Genomic DNA, 19,183 nt, shown 5'->3' with positions numbered 1-19,183 from the left:
CTGGCTTCTCTAGGAACTTAGAATGTCGGATAGTGTTATTGACTTTCCTAGTTAAGCATGTTGATTCTTGAACACAGCTACTTATGAGTCTTGGCCGTGGCCCTAAGCATTTTGTTTTCCAGTATTACCACCGGATACATACATGCCACAGACACATGACTGGGTGAACCTTTTCAGATTGTGACTCAGCTTTGCTAGAGTCCCCAGTTAGAGGTGTCCAGAGCTCTTAAGCACACTCTTTTTGCTTTGGATCACGACTTTAACCACTCAGTCCCAAGCTTTTCATTTAGACCTTCATGACACAAGCACATGGTTAGGGACAACTTGATTTAGCTGCTTAGGCCTGGATTTGATTTCCTTGGGCCCTCCTATCCATTGATGCTCAAAGCCTTGGATCCTTTTTACCCTTGCCTTTTGGTTTTAAGGGTTATTGGCTTTTTCTGCTTGCTTTTTCTTTTTCTTTCTATTTTTTTTCGCCAAATTTTTTTTTTCCGCAAGCTTTTTACTTTTCACTGCTTTTTCTTGCTTCAAGAATCAATTTCATGATTTTTCAGATCATCAATAACATTTTTCTTTGTTCATCATTCTTTCAAGAGCCAACAGTTTTAACATTCATAAACAACAAGATCAAAAATATGCACTGTTCAAGCATTCATTCAGAAAACAAAAAGTATTGTCACCACATCAATATAATTAAATCAAATTCAAGGATAAATTCGAAATCCATGTACTTCTTGTTCTTTTGAATTAAAACATTTTTCATTTAAGAGAGGTGAAGGATTAATGGAATTATTCATAGCTTTAAGAGATGGTTACTACATACTAATGATCATGAAGTAAAGACACAAAACATAGATAAACACAACATAAAAACCGAAAAGCAGAAAGAAATAAGAACAAGGAATGAATCCACCTTAGTGGCGTCTTCTTCTTGAAGGACCAACAATGTCCTTAAGCTCTTCTATGTCCCTTCCTTGCCTTTGTTGCTCCTCCCTCATTGCTCTTTGATCTTCTCTTATTTCATGGAGAATGATGGAGTGCTCATGATGTTCCACCCTTAATTGTTCAACATTGTGGCTCAAATCTTCTAAGGAAGTGTTGAGTTGTTCCCAATAGTTGTTGGGAGGAAAGTGCATCCCTTGAGGCATCTCAGGGATTTCTTGATGATGAGCTTCCTCATGCATCTCTTGAGAACCGTGAGGGATCTCTCTTGCTTGCTCCATCCTCTTCTTGGTGATGGGCTTATCCTCTTCAATGGGGATGTCTCCTTCTGTGATAACTCCAGCTGAGTAACATAGATGGCAAATAATGTGAGGAAAAGCTAGCCTTGCCATGGTGGAGGACTTGTCGGCTATTTTGTAGATTTCATTGGAGATGACCTCATGAACTTCTACTTCCTCTCCAATCATGATGCTATGAATCATGATGGCCCGATCCACAGTAACTTCAGATCGGTTGCTAGTGGGAATGATGGAGCGTTGAATGAACTCCAACCATCCTCTAGCCACAGGCTTGAGGTCCAGTCTTCTTAGTTGAACTGGCTTGCCTTTGGAGTCTCTCTTCCATTGAGCTCCTTCCACACATATGTCCATTAAGACTTGGTCCAACATTTGATTAAAGTTGACCCTTCTAGTGTAGGGGCGTTCATCTCCTTGCATCATGGGCAAGTGAAACGCCAACCTTACATTTTCCGGACTAAAATCTAAGTATTTCCCCTGAACCATTGTGAGATAATTCTTTGGATTCGGGTTCATACTTTGATCATGGTTCCTAGTGATCCATGCATTGGCATAGAACTCTTGAACCATTAAGATTCCGACTTGTTGCATGGGGTTGGTTATGACTTCCCAACCTCTCCTTCGGATCTCCGGATACTCATTTTTCTTGAGCTTGAAAGGGACCTCAGGGATCACCTTCTTCTGCCACAACATCATAGAAGTGGTCTTGATGGCTTTTGGAGATGAATCTTTCCATCTCCCATGACTCGGAGGTGGAAGCTTTTGTCTTCCCTTTTCCTTTTCTAGAGGATTCTCCGGCCTTAGGTGCCATTGATGGTAATGGAAAAACAAAAAGCTTATGCTTTTACCACACCAAACTTAAAATATTGCTCGTCTTCGAGCAAGAGAAGAAAGAAGAGAAGAAGAAGAAGAAGAAAATATGGAGGAGAGGGAGAGATGTAGGTTCGGCCAAGGTGAAGAAGAGGGGGTTGTGTTGTGTGAAAATGAAGTAGAATGGAAGGGTATATATAAGGAGAGGGGGGAATGTGTATTCGGCCATTTAGGGTGGGAATGGGTGGGAAAATGGTTTTGAATATTTGAAGGTAGGTGGGGTTTATGGGGAAGAGTGGATGGATGCGAGTTGGTGAAGGGGGTGATTGGGAAGAGGAATTGAGGTGATTGGTGAAGAGTGTTGGGAAGTGTGACATGGGGAAGAGTAATCACAAAAATAGGATTAAGAAGTAAGGTGGGGATCCTGTGGGGTCCACAGATCCTGAGGTGATCCTGTGGGGTCCACAGATCTTGAGGTGTCAAGGAATTCCATCCCTGCACCAAATAGGCATGTAAATTGCCTTTGCACACCATTCTGGCGTTTAAACGCCGTGTGGTGCACATTCTGGGCGTTCAATGCCCATGTAAAGCATGTTTCTGGCGTTGAACGCCAGCTTCATGCTTGTTACTGGCGTTCAGCGCCAGCTTTTCCTCTCTAGGCACATTCCTGGCGTTCAGCGCCAGAATGTTGCTTGTTTCTGGCGTTCAGCGCCAGAATGATGCTCTATTCTGGCGTTGAACGCCGGCCAGATGCATCTTACTGGCGTTGAACGCCAGCCTGTGCGTCCTCTAGGGTGTGAATTTTTTTTTCTGCTGTTTTTTATTCTGTTTTTAATTTTTATATTTTTTTCGTGACTCCTCATGATCATGTACCTAATAAAACACAAAATAACAATAAAATAAAAATTAGATAAATAAAATTGGGTTGCCTCCCAACAAGCGCTTCTTTAATGTCAATAGCTTGACACTGGCTCTCATGGAGCCACAAGGTGATCAGGTCAATGTTGTATAGTCCCAACACCAAACTTAGAGTTTGGATATGAAATCTTAACACCAAACTTAGAGTTTGGTTGTGGCCTCCCAACACCAAACTTAGAGTTTGACTGTGGGGGCTCTTCTTGACTCTGAATTGAAAGAAGCTCTTCATGCTTACTCTCTTTTGTCACAGAGGGATGGCCATGTGCCTTAAACACAAGGTAGTCCTCATTCAATTGAAGGACTAATTCTCCTCTGGTGACATCTATCACAGCTCCTGCTGTAGCTAGGAAAGGTCTTCCAAGGATGATGCATTCATCCTCTTCCTTCCTAGTGTCTAAGATTATGAAATCAGCAGGGATGTAAAGGCCTTCAACCTTTACTAACACGTCCTCTACTATTCCATAAGCTTGTCTCAATGACTTGTCTGCCAATTGTAATGAGAACAAGGCAGGTTGTACCTCAATGATCCCCAGCTTCTCTACTACAGAGAGTGGCATAAGATTTATCCCTGACCCCAGATCACATAGAGCCTTTTCAAAGGTCATGGTGCCTATGGTACAAGGTATTAAGAACTTGCCAGGATCTTATTTCTTTTGAGGTAGAGTTTTCTGAATCCAGGTATCTAGTTCATTAATGAGCAAGGGAGGTTTACTTTCCCAAGTCTCATTACCAAACAACTTGGCATTTAGCTTCATGATAGCTCCTAAATATTGAGCAACTTGCTCTCCAGTCACATCTTCATCCTCTTCAGAGGAAAAATAGTCTTCAGAGCTCATGAATGGCAGAAGGAGATTTAATGGAATCTCTATGGTCTCTGTATGAGCCTCGGATTCCTTTGGATCCTCAATAGGAAACTCCTTCTTGCTTGAAGGACGTCCCAGGAGGTCTTCCTCACTAGGATTTTCGTCCTCCTCCTCCCTTGTGCATTCGGCCATATTGATCACATCAATGGCCTTGCACTCTCCTTTTAGATTCTCTTCTGTATTACTTGGGAGAATACTGGGAGGAGTTTCAATGACTTTCTTACTCAGTTGGCCCACTTGTGCCTCTAGATTTCTGATAGAGGATCTTGTTTCATTCATGAAACTGAAAGTTCTCTATGACAGATCAGAGACTAGATTGGCTAAATTAGAAGTGTTTTGTTCAGAATTCTCTGTCTGTTGCTGAGAAGATTATGGATATGGCTTGCTATTGCTCAGCCTATTGCGTCCACCATTGTTAAAGCCTTGTTGAGGCTTTTGTTGATCCTTCCATGAGAAATTTGGATGATTTCTCCATGATGAGTTATAGGTGTTTCCATAAGGTTCACCCATGTAATTAACCTCTGCCATGGCAGGGTTCTCAGGATCATAAGCTTCTTCAGAAGCTGCCTCTTTAGTACTGTTGGATGCATATTGCCATCCATTCAGACTTTGAGAGATCATGTTGACTTGTTGAGTCAACACTTTGTTCTGAGCCAATATGGCATTCAGAGCATCAATTTCAAGAACTCCTTTCTTCTGAGGTATCTCATTATTTACGGAATTCCTCTCAAAAGTGTACATGAATTGGTTGTTTGCAACCATGTCAATGAGTTCTTGAGCCTCTTCAGGTGTTTTCTTTAGGTGAATAGATCCACCTGCAGAATGGTCCAATGACATTTTCGAAAATTCAGATAGACCATAATAGAATATATCTAATATGGTTCATTCTGAAAACATGTCAGATGGACATCTTTTGGTCAGCTGCTTGTATCTTTCCCAAGCTTCATAGAGGGATTCACCATCTTTTTGTTTGAAGGTTTGAACATCCACTCTCAGCTTGCTCAGCTTTTGAGGAGGAAAGAATTTATCCAAGAAGGCAGTGACCAGCTTATCCCAGGAGTCCAGGCTATCCTTAGGTTGTGAATCCAACCATATTCTAGCTCTGTCTCTTACAGCAAAAGGGAAAAGCATGAGTCTGTAGACTTCAGGATCAACTCCATTCGTCTTTACAGTCTCACAGATCTGCAAGAACTCAGTTAGAAACTGGTAAGGATCTTCGGATGGAAGTCCATAAAACTTGCAGTTTTGTTGCATTAAGGCAACTAGCTGAGGTTTCAGCTCAAAATTATTGGCTCCAATGGCAGGAATGGAGATGCTTTTTCCATCAAACTTGGATGTTGGCTTTGTGAAATCACCAAGCATTCTCCTTGCATTATTATTATTTTCGGCTGCCATCTCCTTCTCTTGTTCTAATATTTCTGAAAGGTTACCTTTAGATTGTTGTAACTTAGCTTCTCTTAATTTTCTCTTCAGAGTCCTTTTAGGTTCTGGATCAATTTCAACAAGAGTGCCTTTATCCTTGTTCCTGCTCATATGAAAGAGAAGAAAACAAGAAAAGAAAGAGGAATCCTCTATGTCACAGTATAGAGATTCCTTTATGTTAGTAGAAGAAGAAAGGGGAGAAGAGTGAAGAAGAATCCAAACTCAACGGTTAGATTGGGTTCAGATCTTTAGATGAAGAGAGGTGAAGAGAGTATTAGTAAATAAATAATTAAATAGAATAAGAAAAAAGGGGAAAAATTTCGAAAACAATTTTGAAAAAAGGGGTTAGTAATTTTCGAAAATTAGAAATAAGATAAGATTAAAATTAAAATTTAAAACAAAAGAATTTTTGAAAAAGAGATGAGATATTTTCAAAAATTAGAGAGGAAAAAGTAGTTAGTTGGTTTTGAAAAAGATAAGAAACAAACAAAAAGTTAGTTGGTTGATTGAAAAAGATTTGAAATCAAAAATTAAAAAGATAAGAAGATAGGAGGTTAGATAAGATATTTTGAAATCAAATTTTGAAAAAGATAAAATTTTTGAAAAAGATAAGATAAAAGATAAAATAGATAAGATATTTGTTGAAAAAGATTTTAATATTTAAAATTAAAATTAATTACTTAACTAACAAGTAACTACAAGATATGATTATAGAACTTAAAGATTGAACCTTTCTTAACAAGAAAGTAACAAACTTCAAATTTTTGAACCAATCACATTAATTGTTAGCTAATTTTCGAAAATTAGATGTAAAGATAAGAAAAAGATTTTGAAAATATTTTGAAAAAGATTTTTGAAATTTTCGAAAAAGAGGAAAAATTGGAAAAGATATGATTTTTGAAAAAGATTTTGAAAAGATACGATTTTTAAAATTGAAAATTTGGAGAGAAATAAGGAAAAGATATTTTTTTGATTTTTGAATTTTTAATTATGAGAGAGAAAAACACAAACGTGACCCAAAACATGCAAATTTTGGATCAAAACACAAGATGCATGCAAGAACACTATGAATGTCAAGATGAACACCAAGAACACTTTGAAGATCATGATGAACATCAAGAACATATTTTTGAAAAATTTTTGATGCAAAGAAAACATGCAAGACACCAACTTAGAAATCTTTAATGCATGGACTCTAACAAACGAAAAATGCACATGAAAAACAACAAACAACACAAAACAAGAAAACATCAAGATCAAACAAGAAGACTTACCAAGAACAACTTGAAGATCATGAAGAACACTATGAATGCATAGAATTTTCGAAAAATTAATGCATAGATTTTAGAAACATGCAATTGACACCAAACTTAAAAGTTGACTCAAGACTCAAACAAGAAACACAAGATATTTTTTATTTTTATGATTTTATGATTTTTTTTGTATTTTTATTAAATTAATTTTTTTCAAAAATATTTTTTTGGAAAGAACGAAAAAGAAAAAAAGATTTTGAAAAAGATTTTTGAAAAGAGAATTACCTAATCTGAGCAACAAGATGAACCGTCAGTTGTCCATACTCGAACAATCCCCGGCAACGGCGCCAAAAACTTGGTGGACGAAATTGTGATAAAAGAGTTCCAGGCACTGTTAGAGAAGCTCACAACTCCGTTCAACTTAACCAGCAAGTGTACTAGGTCATCCAAGTAATACCTTACGTGAGTAAGGGTCGATCCCACAGAGATTGTTGGTATGAAGCAAGCTATGGTCACCTTGTAAATCTCAGTTAGGCAGATTAAATTTGTTTATGATGAGTTCGAAAATTAATAATAAATAAAAAATAAAAAGGGATAGAAATACTTATGTAAAACAATAGTGGGAATTTCAGATAAGTGTGTGAAGATGCTGTGCTCCTCTCGTATCTCTATTTTCTTATTACATTCCTCCAATCCTTCCTACTCCTTTCCGTGGCAAGCTGTATGTAGGGCATCACCGTTGTCAATGGCTACATCCCATCCTCTCAGTGAAAACGTTCCTATGCTCTGTCACAGCACGGCTAATCATCTGTCGGTTCTCAATCAGGTTGGAATAGAATCCCTTGATTCTTTTGCGCTTGTCATCACGCCCAGCCTTCAGGAGTTTGAAACTCGTCACAGTCATTCAATCACAAAATCCTACTCGAAATACCATAGACAAGGTTTAGACTTTCCGGATCCTCATGAATGCCGCCATCTATCTAACTTATACCACGAAGATTCTGTTGGGGAATCTAAGAGACATGCGTCCGGCCTAAAGTAGAACGGAAGTGGTTGTTAGTCACGCGCGTTCATAGGTGAGAATGATGATGAGTGTCACAGATCATCACATTCATCAAAGTTAAGTATAACGTATATCTTGGAATAAGGATAGAAGAGAATTGAATAGAAAGTAATAATAATTGTATTGAAACTTGAGGTACAGCAGAGCTCCACACCCTTAATCTATGGTGTGCAGAAACTCCACTGTTGAAAATACATAAGTGAAAGGTTCAGGCATGGCCGAATGGCCAGCCCCCTGAATCGTGATCAATAGCCTCCTAAGATGAAGAATAAAACAAAACTGAGACCAAAGATGTCTAATACAATAGTAACTTATCCTATTTATACTAGACTAGCTACTAGGGTTTACATGAGTAAGTAATTGATGCATAAATTCACTTCCGGGGCCCACTTGGTGTATGTTTGGGCTGAGCTTGATCTATCCACGAGCTGAGGCTTTTCTTGGAGTTGAACTCCAAGTTATAACGTGTTTTGGGCGTTCAACTCCGGATCATGACGTGTTTCTGGCGTTTAACTCCAGACAACAGTATGTACTTGGCGTTCAACGCCAAGTTACGTCGTCAATTTCCGAATGAAGTATGGACTATTATATATTGCTGGAAAGCTCTGGATGTCTACTTTCCAACGCCGTTGAGAGCGCGCCAATTGGAGTTCTGTAGCTCCAGAAAATCAATTTCGAGTGCAGAGAGGTCAGATTCCAACAGCATCAGCAGTCCTTGTGTCAGCCTTTTTCAGAGTTTTACTCAAGTCCCTCAATTTCAGCTAGAAATTACCTGAAATCACAGAAAAACACACAAACTCAATAGTATGCATACTTAAGAGTGGTTGGCAGTGCCTTAAGCTCCAATTTGGGTGCTTCTTTTCTTTCCTCCTTCTCTTCTAGCCTACTTTGAACATGTATTTCAGCGGCTGCAGCTTTTTCGCTTGTTGCTAACTCCTCTTCTGTTGATGCTTCAAGCTCTTCTTCAAGAGTTTCTTGTACCAAAGCTTCTACTGAGTCCAGCCTCATACATTTTCCCAATAAGTCATGTGGGTATCTCATGGCCTTAAACACATTGAATGTCATTTTCTCCTCGTGTAATCTGAGGACAAGTTCACCCTTTTGGACATCAATAATGGCTCCGGCAGTGGCTAAAAATGGCCTCCCCAGGATGATGGAGGTCTTAGCTCCATCTTCCATGTCTAGTACTACGAAAACTACTGGGAAAATGAAGTCTCCCACCTTCACCAACAAGTCTTCTACTACCCCATGGGGAAATTTGAATGACCTGTCTGCTAGTTGGAGGGTCATTCTTGTTGGTTTGGCTTCTTCAATCTTCATCTTTTTCATCATTGCTAGAGACATTAGATTTATGCTGGCTCCTAGATCACATAAGGCCTTTTCCACAGTGATTTCTCCAATGATACAAGGGATTTGGAACTCCCAGGATCCTTCAATTTTTGAGGCAATTTGTGTTAGATGATGGCGCTGCATTCTTCTGTAAGTACCACAGTCTCATTATTCTTCCAGCTTCTCTTTTTGGTCATCAACTCCTTCAAGAACTTGGCATAGAGTGGCATTTGCTCGATTGCTTCAGCAAAGGGTATGTTTATTTGTAATTTCTTGAAGATCTCCAAGAATCTTGAGAATTGGTTGTCCTCTCCCTTCTTCTTTAATTGCAACTGCTGTGGGTATGGGGCCTTTGAGAGACATGGATTGGGTACTTCTCTTTCTTGATGTGACTTGGGGATTGAGGTGTGAGATTCCTCATGTCCCTTGTTTTCTTCATCCAATTCTTTCTCTGGTGGTTTCTTGTGGGTCTCCTTCAATTCCTTCCCACTCCTGAGGGTGATGGCCTGACATTCTTCCCTTGGTATTGAGTTAATATTGCTGCAATTATTGTGCCCAGGGGTTTGCTTGAATAAGAATTCAATATATGTTTCCAGTTTCTTGATGGCAGCATCTTGATTCTGCATGTTAGATTGCACTTCTTCCTGGAAATCTTTACTATCTTGAATATCTTTGCATATAATTTTGAGTAGACCTTCAATCTTTGAAAGCCTATCATCTGTGGATGATGGTGGGTTGAGATTAGGTAGTTGAGAAGGTTGGCTAGATGGATGTTGGTAATATCTCTGTGAGGTGTTTTGATGAGTGGCATTGTTGTTGGAGTTGAAGTTGGAACGTCTCGAATCTTGTCCTTGGTCTTGTTGGTTTTCCCATTCAAAGTTGGGGTGATTTTTCCATCCAGAGTTGTACGTTTTAGAGTATGGATCATGGACTTGTCTAGGTGAATTTCCCACATAGTTGGCTTGCTCCCAGTTACCTTCTTCTCCTATGTTTACTCCTTCATGAGTTAGTGATGAGGTGATGGCTGCTGTAACTTGGTTCTCTTCCACCTTCTTAGTAAGATCTGCTAGCTGCTTGGTGATCATCTTATTTTGGGCTAACAGTGCATCCATGTGGTTTATGTAACATCCCTTCCAGCAAAATACCTTGCTTAAGTCAGGGTATTTCTACTAGAAAGAACGTTACGTGACCTTTTCTAATATTAACTACTTAATTACTGAGCCTTTATATCGAGTTCGCGTTTTAGTTTTAAAAAGATTCCGGAAAATTTTGTTTTTATTCATTCAAGACATGTATCAAAGATAAGCATTGCAAATAATAAGACAATCATATAAGTATTATTAATAGTAATTCTTATACATAGGAAGTCATATAAACCCAAATACAATACCTACCCCTCTGATAAAATAAAACTTCAAAGGAAAAGAGCGAGGGGACTCTATGAAAGCAATTAAAACCATAAAGAAAACCTACTAATGGCTCGCAACTTCAAATTGCGTCTTCAAACCTGTGTCACTGAAAGGGTGGAAAATTTGGGGGTGAGAACCAAACCACATGTTCTCAGTAGAGGTAGAGAATGCCGTGAAAGTAAAGAATAAAGCGCAAATAGTTAATTTCATTCGGATACATCTAAAAGAAAATTAACCTTCTTTAAAAGTATTAGTTAATTATTCAAAATGCCAGACCCATATTTTCTTTATAACACTCTTAAAAGTTTCCTAGACTGTATGAATGACCAACCTGTTCCAAGCATAGGTTCATTAAGTCTATGTTGAACCAGTTTGATTTTTATACAGGACTAGACCTCAAACGTACCAATCACGGCCTCAAGCCTAAGCAATTCAATCAACATCCAATTCACCACAATCCAGTCAATCAGTTACAACCACAAGTAATGAGGTTCAAACACAATCAAGAGCAATTACATCAAGTATAACAATTAGCAGTTAAACAGAGTTATTCACTTAGGCAAACCAATTACAATATACACACCCAAACAATGTCACATAAGTGCATATGATGAATGTCTAGTCCTAGTGCAGGCCATGAGCTCATGTGTCGGTTAGCACCTGCATTCCCGACATTTATCCGGTCACGAGTTCACGATTTCCTGGATACGATTCTCTGTTCAAATAAATGCGCATATAATTATTAGCAGCTCTATTGAGACAGCCTCTGCTTTCTACTCGCAGGAAATATACTCTTGGGAACGGAGAATTACTCTTGGGTTGCCTCAGGGCAACAGATAAATATCTCTTGGGTTGCATTAAGCAACAAATAAATAAATAATATCTCTTGGGTTGCATTAAGCAACAAATATATATATAATAGCTCTTGGGTTGCCTCAAGCAACAAACAGACATCTCTTGGGTTGCATTAAGCAACAAATAAATAAATAATATTTCTTGGGTTGCATTAAGCAACAAATATATATATAATAGCTCTTGGGTTGCCTCAAGCAACAAACAGACATCTTTTGGGTTGCTTCAAGCAACAAACAAACATCTCTTGGGTTGCTTCAAGCAACAGATAATCATACAATAAGTACATTACTCTTTCCTCTTTCTTTCATAATTGCAAACACGCAAGCGGGACAAGACCCACGCCCTTGCCAACAATCTCATATGCCAAATAATCTTTTCTTAAAAGACTCGGTGAAGTTATTATCATTAAATAAACCTTAAATATTGATTTTGATTAAGTCCTTATACTTTTATAAAAATTCGGACATAATCTCCTTTTAAAAATAGGACTTAGCCACCCTTACGGATCCCAACCAAACAATTTACCAAACTCTTTTCAACCTTTCCAATATCAATTGAATTCAAAACAAGCAAATTCCAACATTGAGTCAGCCATATAACGCTAAGGTTCATCTTTAATTTTATGAACTCATAACTCTCACTCAAGCATTCTCAACACCCTATCTTCTTTTCTGTTTTTAATATAGCAAATGAACTCGGAATTGCGCAAACTTTATGTCCAGGCGTCCATCTTGAAATAAGATTTCTAACAAACCAAAGATCGTAATTTTCTGGTTTCTCTAGCCTTAGGAATAAAGGAAAAACCGAGACTGCTCTGCAGTGCGTAAAACCAGAAAAACAGCAGCAGCATGTAATATTCAAAATTCAATATAAACTCCAAGTTAAATCCAATGACTTTAAAAATTAATACAGTTCAACTACACTCATCCAAGTGTCTTTTCCAATTGGTTTCAGGTCAATATCATTTTTGATGAAGAAGTTATATAACCTAGAAGCTGACTAATTTTCTGCAGAATTCTGCTTTAAAAGTTAATGAACTTATCTTCTTCCAAGTCCCATAACTTACTCATTAAAACATGGATAGCCTTGAAATTTAAGTCACATATGCTAAACACACTTAATTTTCACATCCAATTGGTTGCATCTCAATACCATTCCAGATTTAAAAATTATAAAACCTCAAAGTTACTGACTTCGAAAACAAAGCCTGACTTTTACTGCATAAAACATCTTTCTTTGAAAATCCAAAACTTTAAAACCACAACTCTAACAATTCTAAATTTTTATGAAATTAAAGTATTAGGACCAAAGTTTCATTTAAAATTGGTTCCATTTCAAAATTCAAAGTGCAGAATTTCTATTAAAGGAATCAAGTTGCTGCTGTGTTAAATGTTCTGCAGTAAAAACCAGATTTGACATCCATAATTCAAAAATTCATCATAAACCATAAACTTAGTAAAAAAGTCTCAAATTCAGCAGTCCAGTTCCCTATATTCCCAAGCTCAATCCGGACTTGGTCCCACGCAATTCCGATAATCGCAGAAATAGTTATAGTTTTTCAAAGTTTCCGGCTTCCTTTAAAAATAATGCAGAACATCAAGTTTTACATTTTAACTTTGAAAAGTCATAACTAGTTCTATAATTAATTCAAACTTCTCAAAATTGAGTCTCAACAGCAACCTTTATCATACTTTACTCAGCCTTTACTCTTATACCATTTCGATTATCGTTGAATAACTGATTCACTTCCAAAGTCACTTTTTAAATTTCGAAAATCAGATTTTCAGCAATCTATTTAGTATTCAAAATCCAACCCTTCAAAACCCCTCAAAACCAATCCCAACTCAACCACCAACCAAGTTCATTAACATTACAATATACCAGATAATAATTCAATGGTATCAAATCCAACATAACCCATTAAAATTCAGGAATTCTCAACAATCAGTCAGCAAACAATTCCCAATCCACACAATCAATCAATATCACTAATCAACAATTCCAAGTCACAACCTCAACCATTTCAACCAAAATTTCAGCCACAATTCAATATTCACATAGTCAATCAATTACTCACAGATATTAAATCTATTTGCAGTTATTCAATAAACCTTGTAAGCATTCTTAGATTGAAATCGTTTTAAACCCCCCTACCTCGATGTCGCGATTAAAAGAACCCGGAGGCTGGATTATAGCGAGGCAGCTGGCTGGACCAATACTAGCTATGCAACAGTCTCAATCAAGATAGCAACGGCGTTAGCTCCCACAACAGTGATCATGGTTGCAACGAAGCGAAGATTTCAAATTCAATAGAATCGGAAGCAGAAACGGCTCTGGAAATTTAAAACAGAGCACAAGCCAAATTTGAATTAAAACAAGAACAAGCAGTTTAATAAGAAATCGGCAGAATAGAGCGTGCAATTGGAGCAGAAATAAGGGGAAAAGGCTAACCCAGGCCAATGGATGTTGAACCTAAGTATAGCGGAAGCAGGGCAGCAGCGATTCCTAGCAGCACCCCGCGGTGGTTCCGGCAGCAGCAACACCCCGCCAGTGGCTCCATGGAGACAAGCTCCAACAAACATAACATAGTCAAGAGCATCAGGAGTAGATACTGGGTATTTACAGAGCAGTAAAGGTTCAAAGATGGTGGTTCTCATGGCTAGGGTTTAACTAACTCACCATTAATCATGGCGGCAACCAGAAATTCCGGCGGCGGCGGTGGTGAAGAGGCGTGGCGTTGATGACAGAAGACTTCTCCTTTCCTCCTCTGTTGCGTCGTATCTCTCTCTCTCTCCCTTTCTCAGATTCGCGCTTGCTCTCTCTCCAACGACGGCGGCTCCGACCGCACCAGCGACGATGAAAACCCCGACGGCGGTGACGAAGCGGGCTCGGGCTCGGCTCTATGGACGGGACGGCGCTGCAAAGCAGCTCGACGGCGAGCTCCTCGCGGCTCCACAAACGACGACGATGACTCTGATGATGACAGAACGCGCGGCAGCGCGAGCGGAGTTGAACGGTGGCAGTGCGACGGTCACGGCGGCGGCGGGCTCTCTTTTCTCTGCTCTTCGTGCTCTCTCTCTCTCTCTCTCTGCGTTTCTTTCTTCTTTTGTGTGTGTGTGGTGTTTAGGAAGGAAAGGGGGTAGAGGCTGCGTTCAGTGGCTGAGGAAAGGGAAACATTAGGGTTAGGGTTTCTCAATTTGGGAAATTAGGGTTAGAAATTAGGATTTTATAAAAGAATATGGATAGATATGAATAAATATTTTGATAAAATTAAAGAGTAGAGTAATTTTAAAATCAAATATATTCTCTTAAAAATATATAAGAACATTATTTATCAACATATTGCTAAGTTCAATTAATTATTTATAGTGTAACTTATAAAATAAGTATATTAATCATATTTATAAAATATAGTTTAAACTTAATACCAATTATTCAAATTAAGTGATATAACCTTTTATTATTTTTCTATTACCGAAACTTTAATTTCTATTTACAAAATATCTAATTATAATAAAATTACTTAAACTTTAAGTATTTATAAAAATCTATTTAATCATTTCTAATAAATTAATCTCTAAAAGCTCAAACTAATAGAATAAACCATAATTCATTCATAATAAAAATTTCTTAAATTTAATTATATAACACTTTCATTAATGAATTCTAATTTGAAATTATATAAAATAACCAATTATAAAAACTTACACAATATTAATTAACTTAACTCCAAATATTAATAAAACTAATTTAATTATTCTTAATTGATTAATTTATAAAATAAGATATCAAATTAATAAAATAAATCGTAACCCTTTCAGAATAAAAGTTACTTGAATTAAATTATACAATCCTTTCTAATTTTTCAATTACTAAAATTATACAAAATATTCTATTATAGAAAATTACTTAAGAATCTTGTTTGATTTAAAACGGAATTATCTCTGAATCTATTTAATTATCTCTAATAAAATAATTTCTAAAATTATAAAGTTTAAACTCAATAAAGTAAAATCACAATTTATTTATATTTAGATTTTTCAAAAATGAGGGATGTTACAGTTTAGCTCCATTACTCCTCTAGTGTTACTTCTTTCAGAGGCATAGAAGTAGTCATTCTCAGCAACTGTTTCAATGACATCTATGGCTTTTTCAACAGTTTTCTTCTTGTTTAAAGAACCTCCTGATGAATGATCTACAGCCTTCTTTGACTCATAGGAAAGACCTTCATAGAAGATGTGAAGTTGAACCCACTCATTAAACATCTCTGATGGGCATCTCCTTATCAAGTCTTTGAATCTCTCCCATGCTTCATAAAGTGTCTCACCATCTTGTTGCCTAAAAGTTTGCACCTCAGTTCTTAGCCTATTAATCTTTTGAGGAGGGTAAAATCTTGCTAAAAACTTGTTCACTACCTCCTCCCAATCTGTCAGGCTTTCTTTTGGGAAGGATTCAAGCCACTTTGTTGCCTTGTCCCTGAGTGAAAAGGGGAACAAGAGCAACCTATAGACGTCCGGGTGGACTCCATTTGTCTTCACTGTGTCACAAATCCTCAAGAAGGTGGTCAAGTGTTGGTTAGGGTCTTCTTGAGCACCTCCTCCAAATGAGCAGTTATTTTGCACCAAAGTGATGAGCTGAGGTTTTAGCTCGAAATTGTTGGCATGAATGGTGGGTTTCTGAATGCTGCTTCCACAGTTTCCTGGATTAGGATTGATATAGGATCCTAAGACCCTCCTTTCATGCCCAACCCGGTTTGCATGGCCTTCTCTGGCATGATTATGAGCTTCTTCTTCATGATTGTTCTCCAAATTCTCTTCCATGTTGGGTTCAAAATACTCTTCCTCTTCCTCAGCACCAACAATTCTTTTTCCTCTTGCTTCCCTTTTTTGTCTCCAAAGGGTTCTCTCAGGCTCTGAATCAAAGGATGTTGAGATTCCTTCTCTTCTCCCTGTCATACAACAAACAGAATGCACAACAGGAGATATAATGAAGACAATTTTTGTTAGAATGATTGTTAGTGTGAGTGATGCAATTTATCAAACAGTTAGTGGGTTAGTGAGCTAAATTATGGTAAACTAAGAAAGGAGAACAGAAATTAGAGAGGGAATAGGGGATGAGGAAGAAATTAAAAACAAACTAAGGTAAATTACTGAATATAGAAAAGAATAATGGAAAAAAAATGCTCAATCTAGTGATCTTCTAGCTTAATCATTGTTGATTCAAAATCAATCCCTGGCAACAGCGCCATAAACTTGATGCATGAAAACTTGTCTCTCAACAAATTTTCCTTCGGCAAGTATACCGAATTCAAGTAAAACTCACTATAGAGTGAGGTCGAATCCCACAAGGATTGATTGGTCAAGCAACTTTAGTTAGAAGAATATGTTAGTTGAGCTAAACAGAATTTAGATTGAGATGCAGAAATTTAAATGACTAGAAAGTAAATAGCAGAAATTAAAGTGCAGAATCTTAAATGGGGAATTGGGTAATGCTCATAAAAGTAAATGGCAGAAATTAAAGAGAATGGGTAAGATCAGAAATGGGAGGATCATTGGGTTTAGGAGATGTTGCAATTCTCCGGATCAAGTTCATTCTCATCTCTTCCTCAATCAATGCATTCATTGATCTCCTTGGCAATCTTAAGTGATTGAATCCCATTTCCTTGGTAATCCAATCTCTCAAATCTTGATCAATAGCCAATTCCTTGGTCAATTGCTCATGAGAAGAGATGAAGTATGGTCACTGATTATACCACATACATTTCCCAATTCAAGTATTGAGGGGATTATAGTCACATATCCATCCCAACCCAAATTGGTCCAGCATGAGAAAGCAATTCTAGCATGATCTCTTCATTCCTCTTCCAAGGTTCCGAAGAGATCCAATTATGGAGAGTTTCTTTTCCAAGATAACTAACCAATTGAATTAAGATTGAAAGCTTTCTAGTAAAATCAAGAGAAAAGATAGAAGAAGAAGAATGAAAACAAATATTGATCCATCAAATTACAGCAGAGCTCCCTAACCCAATGAAAGGGGTTTAGTTGTTCATAACTCTAGGAATCAAAAATGGCAGAAAAAAATAATCCATGCTAGAAGTACAGAAAAGTAAATATGCAGAGAGTAGTTCTCCAAGGTGCCAAAGTTTCTCTCTAGTGCAAAACTACTCCTATATATACTACTCTTCATGATCTTCTAGTGAGTTCTTCAAGTCTTGGATGTGGGCTTTGGACCTTAAGTTGAAGCAATCCTCATCTTTAGTAGGCCCAGCTTGCAGAGAAATATGAATTAGGCTTGGGCATTTAGTGAGATTAATCATGGAATACATTTCTGGGTGCGAGAACATTAGTGGCATTCACCTTTTCTACTAACGTTCCACCCTTATATGCCCACGTTATTCTCAACGTTAGAAGTCTTAACGTGACTTCTAACGTTCCTTCTCAATTCTTGGCCAACGTTAATGGGACTCACTTTTCCCATTAACGTTGGCTTGTGCCCCTTTTCGCAAACGTTAATGGGAATCACTTTTCCCATTAACGTTGCTTGCCTTTTGCCTCCTACGTTAGGTCTTACGTTAGCTTAGCTAACGTAGCTCTTAACGTGGGCACCTATCACCTTCGAGAGCGTTAATGACACTCACCTTTGTCACTAACGCTCTAATTGCCTTAATCCCCTACGTTAGAACCCACATTAACTAAGTTAACGTGGCTTTTAACGTAGTAATGAAGCCATCTTCCAACGTTAGTGACAAAAGTGAGTGTCACTAACGTTGGTTCTTTGAACCCCACTCCACGTTAACTTTCACATTAACAATATTAACGTGAGAGTTAACGTAGGCAATGAAAATGATCCAACGTTAGTGACAAAAGTGAGTGTCACTAACGTTGGCAGTGTTGATCCTTGTCCACGTTAGAGTTCACGTTAACTTAGTTAACGTGACTCTTAACGTGGGGCATTGCCTAGTTTCCCAACGTTAGTGGTGTTCACTTTTACCACTAGCGTTGAGGAGAAACGTTATTGGAGTTCACGTTTCTTATTAACGTGGAGTCCTCCTTTCCTTCTACGTTAAGTACCACGTTAACTTAGTTAACGTGGCTCTTAACGTAGGCTATGAAGTGGCTTCGCAGGCGTTATTGGTGATCACTTTTCTCATTAACGTTGCAAGCCAATTGCCATCCCACGTTAGTAGTCACGTTAACTAAGTTAACGTGAATGCTAACGTGATTCTTCCATGCTTCATTTGTCCTGAAATCAAGCAATTAAAGTGCATCAAAGCTCTAGCCAAAATCATGAGATTATGCATCATTAAAATATAATGTAATTCTGGCAAAAAATCTCATGAAATCATGCAAAATTCACAATAGTTGCTTGAATGAAGATGTAAGTGTATTTTCACCCAAAACTTGCCTTGTTTACTAGGAAAATGCACGAAACTACCCTAAAACAGTAAAGAAAAGGTCAGTGAAACTGGCCTAGATGCCCTGGCATCACAACACCAAACTTAAAGCTTCCTTGTCCCTAAGCAAGTACTGAAGCATAAGCAAAATGAAATAAAAGAACAAGAAGAAAAGATGGGAATAGCATTCATGGTTCATTAAGTTTCATGCATAGCAACTTAGGTTCTTTCCTTTTAGGTTTGAAGCCTTTATCAAATCCCTAGTCACTCTCTTGATTGCATCCCTTGAGGCTTCTTTCTTATTGATCCTTCTCTTTAAGCTTATTACATTTTTCTTTTGGCTAAGTGCTCTGTAAGAGGGCGACTTTTTATGATAAGCTTTCAGCCAACACTCCCAAACCAGTTGGTTTTAAGGTGCTAGGTGTTAAGACACCCCTAAGGACTTACTCCCTCAAGTCTCTTTCCCTCGTACATACATACCACAGGCACATGGTTTGTTATTCTTTCTTTCTTGAGACCTTGGTGTCCAGCACCTCTTTGGGTTACTAAGTGCTCTGTAACAAGGGTTACTCTTGATAGTGAATTTTCAGCTGATAATCTCAGATTAGTTAATCCAAGTTACCAAGTGAT

The 19,183-nt window shown here is 37.8% G+C and overlaps 1 long non-coding RNA gene and 1 other non-coding gene across 2 annotated transcripts; one reads left to right on the top strand and one right to left on the bottom strand.

Annotated features, from left to right (window-relative positions):
- Positions 1 to 10,204: 10,204 nt before the first annotated feature.
- LOC112790593 (uncharacterized) lies at positions 10,205 to 14,359 on the bottom strand. Its single transcript, XR_003196693.3, has 4 exons — positions 13,840 to 14,359; positions 13,612 to 13,729; positions 13,315 to 13,493; positions 10,205 to 10,411 (listed from the first exon to the last, which is right to left on the bottom strand). It is a non-coding gene; the product is annotated as an uncharacterized lncRNA (long non-coding RNA).
- A 1,060-nt stretch (positions 14,360 to 15,419) lies between these two features.
- Positions 15,420 to 15,527, top strand: LOC112793993 (small nucleolar RNA R71). The gene has a single exon (XR_003198676.1). It is a non-coding gene; the product is annotated as a small nucleolar RNA R71 (small nucleolar RNA).
- Positions 15,528 to 19,183: the final 3,656 nt, after the last annotated feature.

Source organism: Arachis hypogaea, chromosome 3 (genome assembly GCF_003086295.3).
Source record: "Arachis hypogaea cultivar Tifrunner chromosome 3, arahy.Tifrunner.gnm2.J5K5, whole genome shotgun sequence".
NCBI lineage: Eukaryota > Viridiplantae > Streptophyta > Magnoliopsida > Fabales > Fabaceae > Arachis > Arachis hypogaea.
This window is presented reverse-complemented; position numbering and strand designations above follow the sequence as displayed.